This window comes from Mesoplodon densirostris, chromosome 17, assembly GCF_025265405.1.
Source record: "Mesoplodon densirostris isolate mMesDen1 chromosome 17, mMesDen1 primary haplotype, whole genome shotgun sequence".
Taxonomy (NCBI): domain Eukaryota; kingdom Metazoa; phylum Chordata; class Mammalia; order Artiodactyla; family Ziphiidae; genus Mesoplodon; species Mesoplodon densirostris.
This window is the reverse complement of record NC_082677.1, coordinates 4,396,239-4,415,086: the sequence shown is the minus strand read 5'-3', so window position 1 is coordinate 4,415,086 and position 18,848 is coordinate 4,396,239.

Below are 18,848 nucleotides of genomic sequence, written 5' to 3'. Positions count from 1 at the left end.
GAGCGGGGGTGAGATCAGCTTTGTGACCCAGCAATTCCACTTGAGGAAGAGAATTGTTCCCACGGTGCACAGTCTTGTTCTAAGTTAGTTGACAGCAGTTCCCACGGTTCCAGCCTTCCCTGGGGTCAAAGGAGGGGACCAAATATTGGCCCCTTATTTTCCTTTCCTTAAGAGTATAGTCGTAAGTAAGGATAGAGCATGTAGAGTTCTAGATTTGCAATATTACACCCTAAAAGGAAATAACACAAGTGAAGCTCATATGTATTCTTCCCTTTTTCTTAGCTTTGATGTTTTTCTTTCTTTTTTTAAAATTCTATTTTATATTGGCGTATAATTGAGAAATAACAGCTTGATATTTCCTAGATCAAGGTGTATACTTAAAAGGCATATTCTTTTGCCTGTGTGTAGTACAGGTCAAGCTTCTTCCTCAGAGCCCAGAACAAACCAGCTAGTTAGTGTCATTAAAGGAAAGGGCTCCACACTGACAGCTGAGCAGACATGACCTCCCCAGCCTTGGATTCAGTTAGAAATAGCTTAGTGTTCAGCACTGACTACCTGGGTTTTAATTCTGCCTCCACTGCTTCCTAGAGTGGGGGGGGGTGCCTTTGAGGGGTTACTAACACCTCTGTGCCTCAGTTTTTTCATCTATAAAATGGGGACAATAGTCATGCCTCCTTTTAGGGTTTTTGTGGGGATTAGATGAGTGATCCATGGAAAAAGTTTAGAATCGTCCCTGATATATAGTTGGCATCGCTAGCCTATGTGAATGTGGTTGTTCAAGGCAACACTTGCACACAGTTCTTTCTTTCCTTTAGGGGTTTACTGGTTCCTCTGTTTTGGGTTGTAGCTTCTCTCTTGTTAACACTCACGATTTGGATGAGAGAGCAAAATTTTATTTTCCTGAGGAGTAGCTATGCTGCGGGGTCTCTCTCTGTCTCTCTCTGTCTGTCTGTCTCTCTCTCTCTCTCTCTTTCTATCTCTTTCCCCTCACGCCTGTATCCTATATCTTATATCCTCTCTCTCTCAACATAACATATCCTATAACCTGTGCAGTGGTTAATTTTATGTGTCACCTTGGCTGGGCCACTTTCCCCAGATAATTGGTCAAACAGTATTCTGGATGTTTCTGTGACTGTGGTTTTGGGATGAGATTAACATTTAAATTGGGGCACTCTGAGTAAAGCAGATTATAACGTAGGTGGGCATCATCCAGCCTGTGAAAGTCCTTAATAGAACAAAAGACTGACCTCCCCCAAGCAAGAAGGAATTCTTCCAGTAGACTGCCTTTGGACTCAAACTGCAACTCCAGCCTGGGTCTCCAGCTTGCCGACCTACCTTGCAGACTTTGGACTCTCTCCCTCCCTCCCTCTTTTTTTTTTTTTTTTTTTTTTTTTTGCTGTATGCGGGCCTCTCACTGTTGTGGCCTCTCCCGTTGCGGAGCACAGGCTCCGGACGCGCAGGCTCCGCGGCCATGGCTCATGGGCCCAGCCGCTCCACGGCATGTGGGATCTTCCCGGACCGGGGCACGAACCCGTGTCCCCTGCATCGGCAGGCGGACTCTCAACCACTGCGCCACCAGGGAAGCCCCCTCCCTCTTTTTCTGCCCACGTCTGTCTCTTTCTCTCTCCTGTCATCTGTATCTTAACTGCTCTCTCCTCTCCCCATAACATCCTATAGTCTGGTTTCTACTTTGCCGGAGAGTCTGGACATAACAGCAATCCACACAGTACCCAGCTGTGCTCTTTCAGGACCCTGGACAGCAGCTCCACAATTTTTCTCCCCACTATATCCCAACAGGAGTATTTTGGTCATATTCAGCTCATGTTACTGTGTGACAGGCACTGTGATAGATGCTTGAATAATAATCAGTCCTTGTCCTCAAAGAGATTTAAAGTACAGAGGGGGCAACAGGCTACAAACACAAGTTCATTGTAGAGAACTAGGGTGTGTAAATATAGGACACTATGAGAGTACTTAGGAAGGAAAGGTCCTAATTTGGTTTTGGGGTGGGAGATGGCATAAGGGAAGAGACATCTAAGTTTAAATCTTAAGGCATTAGTTGACCAGGGGAGAGGGGCAGGGAAGACTGCTTTAGGCAGCAGCGACAGCGTATGCCAAGGCCTAGAGGCAAGAGGGCAGGGCTCACCTAGAGAAATGCAGTTAGTACTGTACAGCAAAGTGTGAGAGCAGTAAGGCACCAGGGAGGAGGGGGAGAGGCCCTGTGCTGTGTGATAGATAAAGGCGTGTGTGAAGTGCTGGAGGAACGTAGCTGAGGGAGTGATTAAGCCTCAGGGGATGAGGATCAGGTGACAGAAAGCTGTAGTGAAGGCAGCACATCTAGATTTGTCCTGATGACCCTTAGGGGTTTCCTGGACCCCTTGTGGGAGTAAGGGGAGGAGAGCACAATAGAGAACAATTCGGCGAGAGCTCTGCTGTCCAGTATAGTAGCCGGTAGCCACGTGTGACTGCTGATATTTAAATTTCATCAGTGAAACTTAAGTAACATTAGAAATTCAGTTCCCCAGTCACTGGTGGAACACTGGTCACATTTCAAGTGGTCAGTACCCACATATGGCTAGTGGCTACCATATTGGACAGTGCAGATATAGAATTTCCGTCATTGCACAAAGTTCTGTTGGGTTGGAGGGAACAGCACATGCAAATACTCAGAAGCTTGCGTGTATGTGGTTTGTTCAGGAGTTGGTGGCTCATCGTGGGAGCTGTATCAAAAGGCAGTTGGATGGGAGTGTCTGGAGATGACACTAGAGATTTTAGCTGGAGCTGGGTGGCAAAAGGCATTTTTAAAAATTAATTAATTTATTTATATTTTATTTTTGGCTGCGTTGGGTCTTTGTTGCTGCGCGCGGGCTTTCTCTAGTTGCAGTGAGCAGGGGCTACTCTTTGTTGCGGTGCGTGGGCTTCTTATTGCAGTGGCTTCTCTTGTTGTGGAGCACGGGCTTCAGTAGTTGTGGCACGCGGGCTCAGTAGTTGTGGCTCACGGGCTCAGTAGTTGTGGCTCACGGGCTCAGTAGTTGTGGCTTGCAGGCTTTAGAGCGCAGGCTCAGTAGTAGTGGCACACGGGCTTAGTTGCTCCGCGGTATGTGGGATCTTCGCAGACCAGGGCTTGAACCCTTATCCCCTGCATTGGCAGGTGGATTCTTAATCACCGTGCCACCAGGGAAGTCCCAAAAGGCATTTTAAGTCATTCCAAAGGAAGGTGGACTTATGCATTTTGGCATTGGCAGACAGGAGCAGGCCCAGACTTATAAAATGAATTCAAGTAGCAGTTACAAGGTCTGAAAGGAATAGTGGGCAAAGAGAAGGCAAGGAGAATAAGACAATTAGCTTTTGTCAAATACAGTTTGATGAAGCAGCACTTTTTCTCATGTCACCTTACATTCGCCAGTTTCCTTGGTCCCAATTAAAGTCAGTTTCCTCTGCCTGGTTTCAAAGGCCCTTACCTTGTTGCTCACTACTGTCCAACACATCAGCTTTACCCCAGCAATGACAGTAGTTTCACTCTCCCCCTCACATCATTAAGCCCTGTCTCCATTCCTCACGGTCCCTGATGGGACTGAAAACTCCTTGAGACCAGAACCATGTCTTATAGTAGGTAAGCCCATAGGAGACGCTTACACAGCTCACAGGATAGTCAACAGTCATAACTGGGGTGGCCCTTGCAGGTTGTGGTCCTCATGGGTAACAGGGTAGATTAGTCTGTGTAAAGTAAACTAGTAAAATGCTATTTATTGATTGGCCATGAAGGTACTGACTAGTAAGATAAGATATTCTCCCATTGGTCCTTGGTCTCTCAGGCAAGGTCCTAGAAGAAAACAGGATTCTACTAAAATGTATAACTAGAGGCAAATTAATAAGAGGACAGTTTCAGAGGTGTGGGCATGATTAAGGGAACCCACAAAGGTTGTTGAGCATCCCAGAGGTTAGCAATATTCAGAAGCCATTACTACCCCAGGTCTAAAGGGAAAAGAGGAAAAAGAGTGTTGCCAGAGCCCAGTGAAAACTGGAGATAAGAAGGAGAGGCCCCCTGGCAGGAGCTGTAGGGTAAGAAAGAGCAAACCCTGCTGCATCAAGGCACTAAAGCATGGAGGAAGCAAGGAAGAAAAGATATCCTTCTTTCTCTCAACTCTCACCCTCCATTCTCTTGCCAGTGCCCCCCCGTTGCCTAAATCTAATCAAAAGTCAGAGGACAAGGAAGACAAGTGATAAAGCCCATAGCATATGGGTAGAATTAGACATTAAAAAAAAACACCTCAATTAGGATTACGATTGGCTGCCGTGACAGACAGTCAGGATAACAATAGCCTAAATAATTTAGAAGTTTGTCTCTTGTAAATGAAGCCCAGGGTTGATATGTCAGCTCCCAATAATTAGGGATCCGGGCTCCTTCTGTCTAGCTACACTCCACTTCCTCCGCATATTACCTCATAGTCCAAGATGGCTGCTTGAGCTCCAGACATCATGCTGGCATCCCAACATGCAGAAAGATGAAAGAAAAGCAAAGAAGAAGAGCACACTTTCTTACTTTAAAGGCACTTATTTGAAGTCACACATGACACTTTCTTTTATTGGCCAGAACTTAGTCACATGAGCACACCTAGCTCCAAAGGGAGCTGGAAATGTGATATCTATGTCAAGAAGTCTTGTGTCCAGCTAAAAATCAAGCATTCTCCTACTAAGTAAAATGGGGAGATGGGATACTGGAGGACAACAAACTCTTTGTTACAATCTCAAAGGAAAAATCCTAGTGCATATGATCTGCTGGAGAAATTCCAGGACTAAGCCAGAGTCTTCTCGATTTTCAGTAACCAACAGAGTGAACACATTAATAATAATGACATTGTGTATTATGACACATCACGTGTCCTTTCACTACATGGTAGTTACTTGTACGCCAACTTCTAAAGGAAAATCAATTTTGCTGTGTGTAAGGATAATGCACATTCGATGGGGCAATGCCAGTAGGAGACATTTGCCAGAGGAGATTTAAAGACGCATTCCTGGAAAATATGCTGTCCATAGATATGAGGAAGCCAGCTGGTTTGATAACAGAAGCAACAGATTGTGTTTTCAGAGTTGAGGGATAAATCTGCATTTAACAAGATATTCCAAAATATATGGTTCACTGATTCTTACGGAGAAGAGCCCCAGTGGCTGCTACAGTTACGGCATGCATGCCACTGGCTTGGTCCCAGAGCCCTTCCTTGGGGGCACTAGCCTCTTTCTCAGCAGCCAACCATGTCCGCAGCCTGTGCAGCCTGCTCTGGCACTCCCAGGGAGCTGCTCCGGTGAGGGGTGACAGTGGGAGCTGCCTCTACCTGCTTCAGCCCAGGGCAGTCCCAGTCACCCTGGGCTGGGCCTGTGGTCCACAGACAGAGGACGTCTCTCCACTTCTCCCTTCTAACAGCCTTTGCAGGCTTTGGTCAGCCTGTCCAGGGAAGGAGGGGAGGAAGTCTTGGCCCTTCAGTCATTCATTCAACCAACTCTCGGGAGGCAGCTACTGCGTGTGCTTCTGCAGGCACACTGAGGGTACAGAGGGATGGAGCGTGAAGGCCGGTGGTCCAGTTAACACGGGCAGGAGCCCCACACATGCAGTTAGATCATGCATGGCAACAACACAGATGACGTCGCAAGACTGCAGTGTCCCGTGCAGACGCTGTCAGTCCCATAGGTCTGTGGGTGGACAGAGTTCATGTGAGTTGGAATTCTCAAGGCGGACTCATAGACAAAGGAACCAGTGGGTGGGGCCTTGGCGTATGGGTAGGAGTCGGCTTGCTTACGGGGAGGGACTGGGAGGGAAGAGGGTCCAGTGACAGGTGAGTGGAGGCAGGGATGAGCGTTTGTGCTCAGGGACAGCCAGCAGCACAGTGTAGCTGGGATGGAGGTTGTGTAGCGTGGTGATGCAAGAGGAAGGGAGAGGTGGGCTTGTGCAGGGTCTTGGCTGCCGGGCTAAGGAGGTTGGCGTTCAGAGAGGAGCCACTGAGCTGCTGAGCCGGGAACCGCATAACACAAAGTGTTTGGGAGAGGCTGTCAGCTGTGTGTAGAATGCATTGGCTTTGTAGCGAAGGAGTTGTCTCACATTTGAGGACATAACGTGATTCTCTGGGACAGATAACAGTAATCCGTTTGCCTCTTCTGTTCCTGACTTCCAAGAATAGCTCCCACAAGGCAAATGCTCTCCCTTTACTCAGCGATGTATGCAGGGTGCTGCTATTCGACAGGTACTGGGGTTCCAGGTGACCTCAGCCACCTGAACGGGCATGGTCCCTGCCCTGGGATGGCAAAGCACCCTTCACCCCAGCCCGAGAGCTCGCTGGGGGTGAGGGGCACGAGGCTGGGCTAGGAGGGCACGGGAAGGAGACGCATCTGGGGAGAGGGCTTACAGTCACAAGTCAAGCCCCAAATGCAGCCAGACTCCAGGGCAGGAGCGAGATGGGATAGGGCTGCCGAGACCCCAGGAGGTGGTGGGGTTCTGATGCCGAGCTGGATCGTGTGCAGGCAAGTCTGTCCAAGGGGACGTGAGGTGGAGGGGCCACGGGAAGTGGAAAATCCAGCTCCAGCCTGGAAGGCAGGGGCTCCCAGCATCCCTCGCAGCCCCCTCCAGGCTGGGGTCTGGAGATCCATGTAGACCCTCCCTGAGCTTCCTCCGCCCACACAAGCCCACGCTGTAACTTCCGTTACCCCCTGCCGTTCCCCCTTCTCTCTGGGGAGCAAGCACGTGCTCTGGAGCCACCCGCCAGGACCGCCAGGCCACCAGGGCTTTTTGTTTCTGTCTGGACTGGCTGGGAGCCGCTTCCTCAGGCAGAAGAGAGATTCGTATTCAAGCTTGGGGTGGCGAACGGGGACAGGGAATAGAGAAGGAGCAAAGCCTTTCCAAGCCGGGAAATCGGGGATCAAGACCATTTCTGCCACCAAAGAAACCCACTGATTTGTCTGATTAGTGAAATGACTAGTTGTTCAGCTTTTTAAAAGCTAGTGATTTGATTAAACAGGCAAACCCGTCAACATTTAAGCTTTGACACCTGCGAAGTCAAATAGACTCCACTACGGGCAGAGGGGGCGTGGGGCAAGCTCGCCTCCCTCCGCAGCACCTCGGGATGGAAGCGGCTATTTCAGGCTTATTGCCTGTTGGTTTTTGTCCTGTTCTAGAAAGCAGGGAGGCCATTCGGAAGCCATTTAAGTGTGGACTTTCTTCAGGGTCATGTAATTTCAATCACCTGGAAAAAGACAGGGAAATGAAGGTCCATTTGTTTCCTCTTCAAGTAAGACATGATGTTAGCGGGTGAGAAATGCACTTTTGAAACAGTAAGCAGCCAGAGCAGGTGCTGTTCCTGGGAGAGGACTTGAGTTTTCTGGTTGCACCCTCATCTGTTGGCACTAACTGAGCCCTTAGGTGTACGGAGAGCAAATGTGAACCATGGTCCCTGTTCCTGCCCTCAAGGAACCTGTCATCCAAAATGAGCAACAGTGACAGAGACGCAGGAGGGGGAACAAGAACAAGCCCCGGGTGTGTGGAGTTTCAGCCGTAGGTGCTGTGATGGGTTGTGCACAGTCCTCACCCATTTGGCCCCGGGACATTGGTTGCACACTGGGCGTACACCCAGTGCCCAGCTCAAGGGACACTGAGGTTGGGGGCCAGGAGCAGAGTCCTGCTGAGGGCCAGCCTGCCCCCTCTGCCACCACACTGGTCAGACTGGATGACACTGAAGTCCCGAGGTCCCTTCCTGCCCTGGGAGGTAGGACCTCGGCCTCTGGCTGGCACAGCTGCCATCAGTACCAAGTGTCCCTTTTCTCCGTGGATAACTGAGAGATGGCTGATTGTCATGTGTCAATAAAACTCACTTTATATGCATGAAAAGTGAGAGGAAGCAGACGATAGGAACACACCAGCATTTCTTATCAAAATTCTTAGAGTTGTGGCCTTTCTGAGCCCCCTGGAATCTTTACTCTTTTTCTAAGTACAGGATGATGGAGATACAGCAGAACTGAGATGGGAACAGTTGGAGTGACAAGTGACCCTGTTCATCCAGTTTAAACTATAGAAGTAAGCAAGGAGAACACATTTACTAAGCTGATAGCATGATACACACACTGAGAAACTTCAACTGGAAAGAGCGTGGAGGGTCCAAGTCCACTGAATATGTTTCCCAAGAGGGGAAGCTCATTGAGGTGCTGGCCAGGCAGACGTGCCAAGCCCAGCCCTCATCCCGCCTGCCGTCGCCTTAGACAGGGAGGTGAGAGGACTCCCTGGTGTCTGCCTCACGATGGGACAGGCGTTGAGTAGCAACGATGACAGCCCTCCCCAAAGGGCCATGTGGCAGGGTGTCAGCCTGGCCTTCAGGATCCTGAGGGCAGCCTTTCCCACCGCCAAGGGTGCTCTGTGTGGCCCAGCACTGGACCATGTGGCAGGTGTGTTTTTCTGGGGGGCAATCTCTAAAATTCCCCCTTTACTCTGATTGTATATTTTGGAGGTGTTCTAATGAGAGGCCATCAATAGCTAGTGAAATTTTACTTCTGTGTAGAAATATCATTGAGTTCACGGTTTGGACGAAGAGTTTAAGTAAGTTGGCTTTTTAGTGTCTTCTGAGAGAGGGTGTGGCTTGGGAGGACCAGAGACAACTTGTAGCTTTTACTGGCTAACAGACTGTATCAGTAAGGAATGCAGCTGCTTTCATTCCATGTTCAGCAAATTACTGTGAAGTGCTTATTATATTCCAGGTATAATATACAGCAATGAGCAAAGTTGACTCCCTTGTGGAATTATATTCTAGTGAGGAGAGACAAAGAAACAAATAAACGCGTGCATGTTTGTCAGTCAAATGACCGATGACTTAAGCCACATAGGGATTTATTTTTCACTCAAAATGAAAAGGCTGGAGGCCAACAGGTGCTGGGGTTGGTTTACTGGTTTAAGGACATCAGGGCTGAGACCTCCAAAATTCTCTTAGTTTTCCCTCATGGTCTCTGGAGGTTGCCTCGGCTCCAGTAATCACGTTCTTTTTCTAGGAAGAAAGAAGGAAGTCGTGCCAAAGACACACCTCCAGCTGAGTCTACTTTTCTTATGAGAATCTTTTACAGAAGCCCCAGCTAACTTCTACTTATGTCTCATTGGCCAGTTTTGGTCACTTGACCGTCCTTCTCTGCAAGGGAGCCTGGGATATGTAGTTCTTTAGCCCAGTACCTTCCACCCACAATTCAGTCACAGGATATTGGATATTGTATAAGCCATGCGCAGCCTCAGCCTCTCAGATATTCAACATCATCAAATGTAGGACAGACTGCGAAGGAAAGCTTGTTCATTCTCCTTTTGGGTCTTTAGCTGCAAAGCTGTGATTAAAGTGTTTGATTACTATTGGCTGATTTACTGCTGTCTTTCTAAGAAAAAAATGCTCCAAACATCTTATACCTGAAAAGCTGTTTCTTGGACTAATCTATCAGTTCTTTAGGTCAATGAGAAAAACCACTGCTCAAAAACAAATGGAGAGTTAAGTGGACATGACTACCTTTCCTTGTCTTGCTCAACTAATTTTGAAAATGGGAAAAGAAATATTTTCTTTTATGGCTAAATAACATGCTGCCAGAAGAAGCTTAATTATGGAATGATAAAATTAGATCATTAGAATTAGGTAATTGGATGAATCATAATTAGTCTGAGGCAATGGTTATAGAATGTCAAGTAGAAAGACAGAATGGCGCTTGGTCCTGGAAAAATGGAACCTCTAAAAATGGTGAGATTGCCTTTCAGTTTGTAGCTCAATCATCATTTCTCCTTTTCAGTGCCCCATGTAATCATAACTACTATCACAGCGTAATAAAATGGCATTTTATCCGATGAAGACTTGCAGGGCGAAAAAGAACGTAACCGTAATCGTGTGTTCTGCCTCCACAGAAGGACATTAAAGGCTGAACGTTCCCCTGTGCGATGTCTCTGGAGTGTGGAGGGGGAGATGGTGCCGGGGGATGGACTGCATTTTTCGCTGAGCAAAGGGTGACTCCAGTAACCCACGGCCTCTAACACACACACTACAGACAGCTCAGGGCTCCCGGGTCTGTCACCCACCTGCTGTCTTGCGCAGCCTCTCTCTAGGACGGCCGGTCTCCTTTCAGTCCCACCATCATGTTAGAGATCACATTGAACCTGGGAGATGAGGCCATACCAAGAAGTCCCAAAGGAGCTTTCTAAACCTGCAAATTGCTGCGGGTTCCTAGGGCGCGATCAGGAATCTCTCGGGGGATGAACTGCACGTTTTGTAGGTGTGTGGAGGAGGAGGGCAGGGATCTTGGTTGTCCCTTACGGTATGTTTGAGGGCTCGAGCTTATGGGCTGGAACTGTGACAGATGGCCACCGGTGACTCGCGCGGGTCACCGGGCCCAAGGGACGGGGGAGTTGAAGGCCTGAGGAATCTCAGCCAGCCGGCCCAGCCCCTTCACTCTGTGCACAAGAAAGCAGGTACGTATATACTCTGCACATAGCGGGCTTTGCTCCGCGGAGGAGACCTCGGCCTGGGGGGAGGTCGGGGTGCCTCTCCTGGTGCTGGGGGTGAGTGCGGACCGCTGCTCAATTGTACCCAGGACCCCCGGGACGCTGGCCCACCAGACTGCTGAGAAAGAGGGGTCAACACGGAGATGTCCAAGCTGGCGAGACAAACGTCAATAACAGCAGCAATAAAATCCTGCTAGCCTATTTTAAAAAACAAATCGGTTAGACTCAGGATGATTCCGGAAGTATTTGCAGATGAGGTGGCATCTGGGTGGAGCCTTGAAGAATTAAGATTCAGTCAGCGAATAATAAAGGGAGGGCAGCTCTGTAGGCCGCCATCGCAAAGCACGGGGTGCCTCGGAGCATTTGGAAAACTGCCTGTGTGTCCGGTGAGGCTGGAACGGGGCGGGGGAGGGGAGACATGGCAGCAGACAGGGCATTATTGGGCTTCACAGAAGACTTCTGGAAGGAATTCATTCTTTAATTTCCTCCATTTTGGTTTTTTTATTTACTACTTTTCATACTACTTTTCATTTCATTCACTTATTCAACAAATTTTTATTAAGGCCGTAGGTGTACAGAGCAATAACAGTGCACATTTTGGGAGATCTTACTATAAGCCAGGTGCTGTGCTGAGTGCTTTCTATGCACCATTCTGTTTACATCTCACTAAGCCCTAGTAAGTAGGTACCATTAGAATCACGATTGTACAGGAGAAGAAACAGCCCAGAACAGTTAGGTATCTTGCCCAAAGTCACACAACCAGGAAGTGGCGGAACCAGCATACAAACTCACAAGTTTTGACTCTCCACCCTGCCTCTCCGTTCCCTGGGGCCAGAGGTCTTCCCATTTGCCCTGGCTCCTCTCCCCCGCCCCTTCTCCTCTTAATTCCTTTTAGGGAAAAAAAATTTCTTTTAAATCACCAAACATGATACCGTCCAATCATCATATAAAGATATCATCACTTGTAAAAGGAGAAGGGAGCTGAAGTGTCGTGCAGAAAACCCTGAGTCTTCAGAGACAAAGGCCCCAGATGGAAGCAGTAATAACCGCATAGGAGTCAGTGTGCTGTGGTTACAGAGTCCCCTGCTTTCTTTATCATGTGTCACCTCATTTAATCTCCTCTCCCACCCTGAGGGAGTATTCTGCCCACTGCAGATGGGAGTGTTGAGCCCTGGAGAGATGCTCTGTGATTTGTCTAAGTTCACACACGTGAAAGGCCGATTGGGGACCAGCACCCCGAGCTCTGGACTGTGCCCTCACAGGGTCTCGCCTTCACCCTCTGCGTTTCTCATGGACCAGCTGGATAAGCACCAAGGACAGAGCCTCTTGTGGCTGCTGTTCACCTTGGAACGCAGAAAAACCAGCCTGCTGCTTGCTTTGCCCAGCAGACTGCTTCACATATCGAGCCTTTAAGGAAAACTGAATTCTTTATTTCCTTCTTGAGTTCTGAGAAATGGTGAAATACAAATTTTCTGTATTTCTTAGAAAGTAAAAAAATTCGTGGATGTGTTCCATGATTTCCTTGTTTCAGAACTGCATTAAAACTCTCAGTATTTTACAATAATTTTTATCAGCTCCTCCCCATAGGTTTGAGCCTCACTAATCAGCAGCTGGTGTCCTGGGACTAAAATGCAGACTTTAATCCCCTTTCTTTTACAATACAGAAATCCCTTTCTGCTGCTTCTTCAGGCCGGGTTTGTCATCAGGCCTGTCCCCCCGTTAATAATTCCTCAGGGGCACAAAGAAGCTTCCCTGTTTCCTCTTGGGGAAAATACACCATAGTCAAGGCAAAAAGACTGCATCTATTTTGGGACCTCGTATTAGGAGGAATTGAATGAGCGAATGAATTATGGAGGCCCATCGCAGAGTTGAGGGCCGCCTGCCAAAAATGGAAGACAGAAACGACATCTTTAACAGATTACATCACGTGGAGATATTTCTTCATCTATCATGTCATTTTACTCCTCCGTCTGAAAAGGTGAACGTGAATGATCTCGTCCATGTTCACAATTGCAAGATAATCACAGCGTCGGCCGCAAAACCCTGATGACAGGGGAGCTCAGGACCTCTTCTCCATGAATTTTCTTTGAGCAATAAAGATAAATGACAAAAGGGCAGTAGGGGCGGGTTTATGTTGTGGGCTTTCGCTGCTGGGGTTGGCACCATTAGAGGAGCCGGCCGCGGCTCTGCCCTTTCTCTGGAAGCCGTGATCCAGCGCCGACGCATAGCCGGGCCATAAAGCACGAGATGTTTAAGGGGGAATAAGCTGGCAGTTAAAAGCAGGGCCCTCCAAGACACTGCAATCAATTATCCATCTGGAGGGAATTGAGAACAACTTGCTTAAAGGAGAAAGCAGTCTGGCTGAAGATTGGATTCCGTTCAAAACCAGATGATACCCTTTTGCTGGAAAAGCACAGAACGACTCAAAACAGGAAAAAAATGTGTTTCACCCTGCAGCTTCTCGCATCCTGAGGCTTGTTGTTTACTGACGGTAAGCCTCAGGTGTGCCCAGACCATCAATTACCGGAAGGAAAACCCGGTCACCCCCCCACCCCCGCGGCCACACAAAGGTGTCCAGCGGATGGTGCAAAGCACCTTTCTTTACTTTTGCGCTCAAGTCACCTTGCTGAGAACAAGTCTCAGATGGGTTTCGGAGGCCCCTGGGTGCCCTTCCTCCTGGCCCACCACTGATACCCTTAGCCACTTAGCCTGTTGCTAGACCCCTCCACCCCAGGGCCTGGTCCCATCCTGGGGGCTGGAGCGGATCTCAGTTCTGGGAGGAGCCCGTGGTCAGTCCTTCCAGATTCTTCAGCCCTGATTCTCTCTAAGGGGAGCAGACCTTTCTCTCGGGTTTGTGCACTTCCCACTGGGGTCTACATACCCCAGAAGCCTGGTACTCTGTGTAGACAACCCACACCACCAGAGGAATGCCACGCAGAAAGCTTCATGCGCTTCAATAATGGAGGGCAGGTTTTTGTTAAGATTAGCAGAGGTTTGTTATGCAGATGAGTGCAAAATTAGCATTCATTTTAAAGCTTAGAATGAAAGGTCACAAAGAATACACTAGAGTTGTTACCTTGGACTCCTGGGGGGTTTGAGCAGACCAGGTGATGCCAGGATGGTGGGCTCGCATGGAGCAGGGCTGCCCGTGGGACCCTTTCCTCAGCAGGGACTATGAGCAGGGGCAGCACAGGGAGCCTCCGGCCTGCTGGGCACCAGAGTCAGCGGGTTGTTACCAGTGGTTCTCAGGGCACCCAGCGCCCCATTAGGTCTGTTGAGACGGCCGCAAAGGCTGGACCAGGGTGCTGGCCAGGGAGTTACAGCCTACAGGGGACACAGACACAGACATCCCAGGGTCTTAGAAGTGTTGGTCATCGGGACTGGAGCTGGAAGGGGTCTGGTGCTCACCCAGAAGGGCTTTGTGATGACACGGTCCTTCAAGGAGAGACTAAGAGGATGGCCAGAATTCCTTCAAATAATTTTTCTTCCCATGATTCTTTCCTCTCCTCTTTGGACTTCAGGGAAACGTGTGTTAGGACTATTGATATTGTCCTGCAGAGCCCTGAGTGTTCATTCGTTTATTTTCAGTCTTTTCTGTCTTCACATTGGATAAGATTTTATTGACTTTATCCTCCATCATCTCTATTATGCTACTGCGCCTACCCAGTGAATTTTTTACTTCATATATTTTTCAATTTTCTACCTAATTCTTTTCTGTAGTTTTAATTTCTCTGATCAGAATGCCTAAATTTTCATTCATTTCAAGTGTATTTTTCTTTACCTCATGGAGCATAGTTTTAATGCGGCTTTAAAGTCTTTGATAATCCCAACATCTGGGTCATCTTGGGGTTGGCATCTGTTGGTTGTCTGTTCCCTTGAGAACTGGTCACATTTCCTGCTTCTTTGTAAATCAGGCAATTTTGGATTGTATCCTGGACATTGTGAATGTTATGTTGTATACATTCTGAGTCCCACTGTGATACTGTGGAGATACTGATTTTTTTTTGTTTTTAAAAAAAATTTATTTATTTATTTTATATTTATTTTGGGCTGCGTTGGATCTTTGTTGCTGCTCACGGGCTTTCTCTAGTTGTGGCGAGAGGAGGCTACTCTTTGTTGCGGTGCGCGGGCTTATCGTTGTGGTGGCTTCTCTTGTTGTGGAGCACTGGCTCTAGGCGTGCGGGCTTCAGTAGTTGCAGCATATGGGCTGAGTAGTTGTGGCTCGCGGGCTTTAGAGCGCAGGCTCAATAGTTGTGGTGCATGGGCTTAGTTGCTCCGCGACATGTGGGATCTTCCTGGACCAGGGCTCGAACCCGTGTCCCCTGAATTGGCAGGAGGATTCTTAACTACTGAGCCACCAGGGAAGTCCCCTGATGTTTTTATTTTAGCAGGCAATCAACCCGGTTAGATTCAGATCAGAAGTTCTGTCTCACCTTCTGTGGGCAGTGGTTCATGACCCAGTTTAGTTCTCAAAGACTTTTGGTCTTGTTTGGGTCTTTCTTGTGCATGTGTACAAGGTCATGCTGGAACTTGGGAAGGTTGATATACTGAATTGGGAGACTCCCTCTTTCTGGCTCTTTCTACTCTGGGCTTTTCCCCTCACCCTCCAGCCCTCAGGAGATGCCCCTTCCTAGTTTTTCTGACCATAAAGATGTAATTTCTATTGGAGTGTTAGCTGCTTATGCGACCACGCCTGCCACACTGCTCAGCGGCTAGAGGCCATCCTCAGAGCAAAGCTATGAGAGATGGAAACTCGCCTTGTGTGGTCCTATCTCAAAGTTTCACTCCCCCTAAAATCCACCTGTTTTTATTCACTTTTCAGAGTCAGAGTCCTCGGGTGTTATTTTTTTGTAGTTTTCCCAGTCAGAACCTTTAGTTGGATCTGTTGGGAAAGGCAGTCACAGGCAGTCTGTTGACTCCTGCTGGGCTGCATAAGAATGAGCCTTGGTCCTGGAACATGCCTCAGTCAGAGATAAGGGGCGCTCACAGCCCTGCCGAGCTTGTCTCCCTGGGGGGGAGTGTTCTGCCCTGTTCCAGGCTCAGGGGTGCTCCTTCGGTTTAAGGGCATGTGTCCATGGCCTTCAGACACATGCTGCATTTCAGAACCCACGGAGGAGGGGTCGGGATCCTCCCACGGCAGCACAAAGCGGGGTTCATGCAGCCACCCTGCCCGCATCAGCCGAGGAATGGGTCCTCTGGCCACGGGGACCCAGATATCGCAAGGGGCTGGATCTGTGCTCTCTGTCTCCTCTTGCTGTAAGTAAGCCCTGCACCACTGAGCCTGGGGTGCGTGTTGGCCGCTCTGAGCGAACTCAAATTATGCACTTACCTGCCTTTTTACCCTGTCCACACTCAGGCTATAGTCCATCCTGCATCGTGGCCTGACCACCCAGTGAACGGTTGAACATATAACCAGACAGCAGAATGGGCTGCAGTGGGTTTATGCTGCGTTAGTGAAACCAGAACCTCAGAGATCACTTTAGAATATTGAAGGCTCTGAGAAGTCTTGTGATGGTTACCTTGACATATCATCTTTTCCAAGTTTAAATGAAGCTTTGCCATGTGTTTATATACAGTAAATATTCAATACAATGGACTCTGCCATGGTGCCTTACATATAGTAAATATTCAATACAGATGTATTGAGTTTTATGTATTCATTGCTTTAGGACCATCTCTTAAAATAAATACAAAAGTATATCTTTTATTATTGAAATATAGTTGATTTACACTGTTGTGTTAATTTCTGCTGTATAGCAAAGGGACTCAGTTATACATATTAGATGTTCTTTTTCCTATTCTTTTCCATTATGGTTTATCACAGGATATTGAATATATATATAGTTCCCTGTGCTCTACAGTAGGACCTTGTTGTTTATCCATTCTACGTGTAATAGTTTGCATCTGCTAATCCCAACCTCCCACTCCATCCCTCCCCCACCCTCCTTCCCCTTGGCAACCACAAGTCTGTTCTCTATGTCTGTGAGTCTGTTTCTGTTTCATAGAGAGGTTCATTTGTGTCATATTTTAGATTCTACATATAAGTGATATCATATGATATTTGTCTTTCTCTTTCTGACTTACTTCACTAAGTAAGTGATGATATTCTAGTTGATACTAGTATGATATTCTCTAGTTGCATCCATGTTGCTGCAAATAGCATTATTTCATTCTTTTTTATGGCTGAGTAGTATTCCATTGTATATATACACCACATCTTCTTTATCCATTCATCTGTCAATGGACATTTAGGTTGCTTCCATGTCTTGGCTGTTGCGAACAGTGGTGCTATGAACATAGGGGTGCATGTGTCTTTTTGAATTAGAGTTTTGTCCTGATGTATGCCCAGGAGTGGGATTGCTGGATCATATGGTAATTTTATTTTTACTTTAGAAAAGTATATCTTAAACCAGTAGCCAATAAAGACAGAAGCATTCTCCTTTCCCTTCCTCTTCCTGCCCTGGTCTATAACATGGGTGTGTCCCCAACAATCCTTGCCTCAGGGGGAAAGAATTAGGGAATAAGTCTTTTGTTCATTTGTTTCCACTCCCCTCCCCCCTCTCTTCCGCATGAGAGAATGGTGAAAATCTGACTTTCTTTGGCCTCTGTTTCTAAATGATTGGATGTAAGGTGTTAAATGTAACCCGTGGCTTGGCTCTCTTAGTTACTCCGAATCCCTGGGATCAGAGGAGCCGCAGGTCTCCACGGCTGGGGGGAGGGTATGCTGACCCCACTCCCCGGACACGTAAGTCTCGAGGGCTGGACTGCAAGGGACAGGCCAGACAGAAGGAGAATCCACTTTAGCAGCGGGTACACTCTGCATTCTCCAGTGTAACCACGACAGCAATTAAGTGAATATTGTGTGTTTTTTCCTCTGGGATCTGTGTCTACTTCTCAATTAGCTTGAAATCTGGAGAATAGGAGGAGGAATGATGAGGCTCACACAGAACCCCTGACAGCCGGCATCATGCTTAGTGTGAAATCGTAGAGGTTGTCAAAGGGGAATGGCCAGGAGAGGGGCGGTACAGTCGCCATGAAGATAACAGTGACTGTTACCAGGTACTGTCCCCCGCTACACGCCTGATAGTGTGTCTGTGCCCCAGGACAGACCTATCAGGAAAGCATCATTGTCTCCACTTCGCATAGAAGAGAGAGGGGCTCTGAGCGGTGTGTGAGTAGGAAGGCTCAGAGCTGGGACTTGAACTCAGGCTCCAGGACTCAAAACCGTAGGCTCTGTCTATGGAGTTTCCCTCATAGCACCTCTCTTATTGAATGTCAGCTGCTCAAAGCGGCATATCAGGAAACAGAAATATTGGGTATAAATATAACAAAGCATAGGGAGAATATTTGTGGACAGCTTATTTATATGAGAGCAAATCCACAGTAATAAAGTGAAGAATAGTGAGAAATCATATTTAAATCCTTCTTTGCCTTCATCGTGAGAGTCCAAATGGCAAGAAGTAATGTGTCATAAAAGACCTTTCTCAGTTTGCCCAGGAGTAAAAACATGCTCATCGCAGCCCTTACAGGTTTAACTTATATCCTCAGAAAATCATTCGAATTCCATCTCTTTAAGGGAAGCATGCAGTTGTATATAGCGATATGCATACTAAAAATGCTAATTGACTCTTTTTTTCTTTACGGAGAAGGAAGAGAATACATTTTATCTCACATATCTGTATTCATGGTTTGGCTTTGTTGTATCTAGTATAATGCTCAGGATGTCTCCAAATAACAAGAGTCGAGTGAATGAACTTGCTGGAATCATAGTGTATTTAATATGTCTCTGGAAGGGAAGAAAAGGATCGTTTCCAGGACCCTTCGGTTCACATTTTGGAGACTGGCAGTCTGTGCCCACGTTCCTGGCTCAATTAAACTTCCAGCAGAATACAGGGGAGATACTGCTTTTTTTGGATAAATTTGGGGTTTCATTTCGGCTTTTGCTACCTCCTAATGTTTGTGGCTCCAAAAAGCAGGCCCTGGACATCTGGGTTAGAATAAGTCTGATGATGGGAACGAAGTAGGAGGGATTCTTGCTGAGAAGTGAATGGTGATGGGAGAAGATCGTTCTAGCAAACTCTGTTGAGATCCCAGGGTTTTCCTTGTCTGATCTCACCAGCATGGTCATCATCATGTGGCTTTTTATTCTAATGCAGATTCTGAAGAATTGGGATGAGGCTGTGATTTCATAAAAAGTTCATAAACATCACCTGGATATATTCATTCCTTCCTCAGTGAAATTGGAAAAAAAAAAAAAAATCAAGCTGCACAGAAGCTTGTAGGAAGCCCAGGGGTGGATGCCAGAGACTCTGGATTTCAGTCTGTCTTGAGGTGAAGGTTTTGGTCT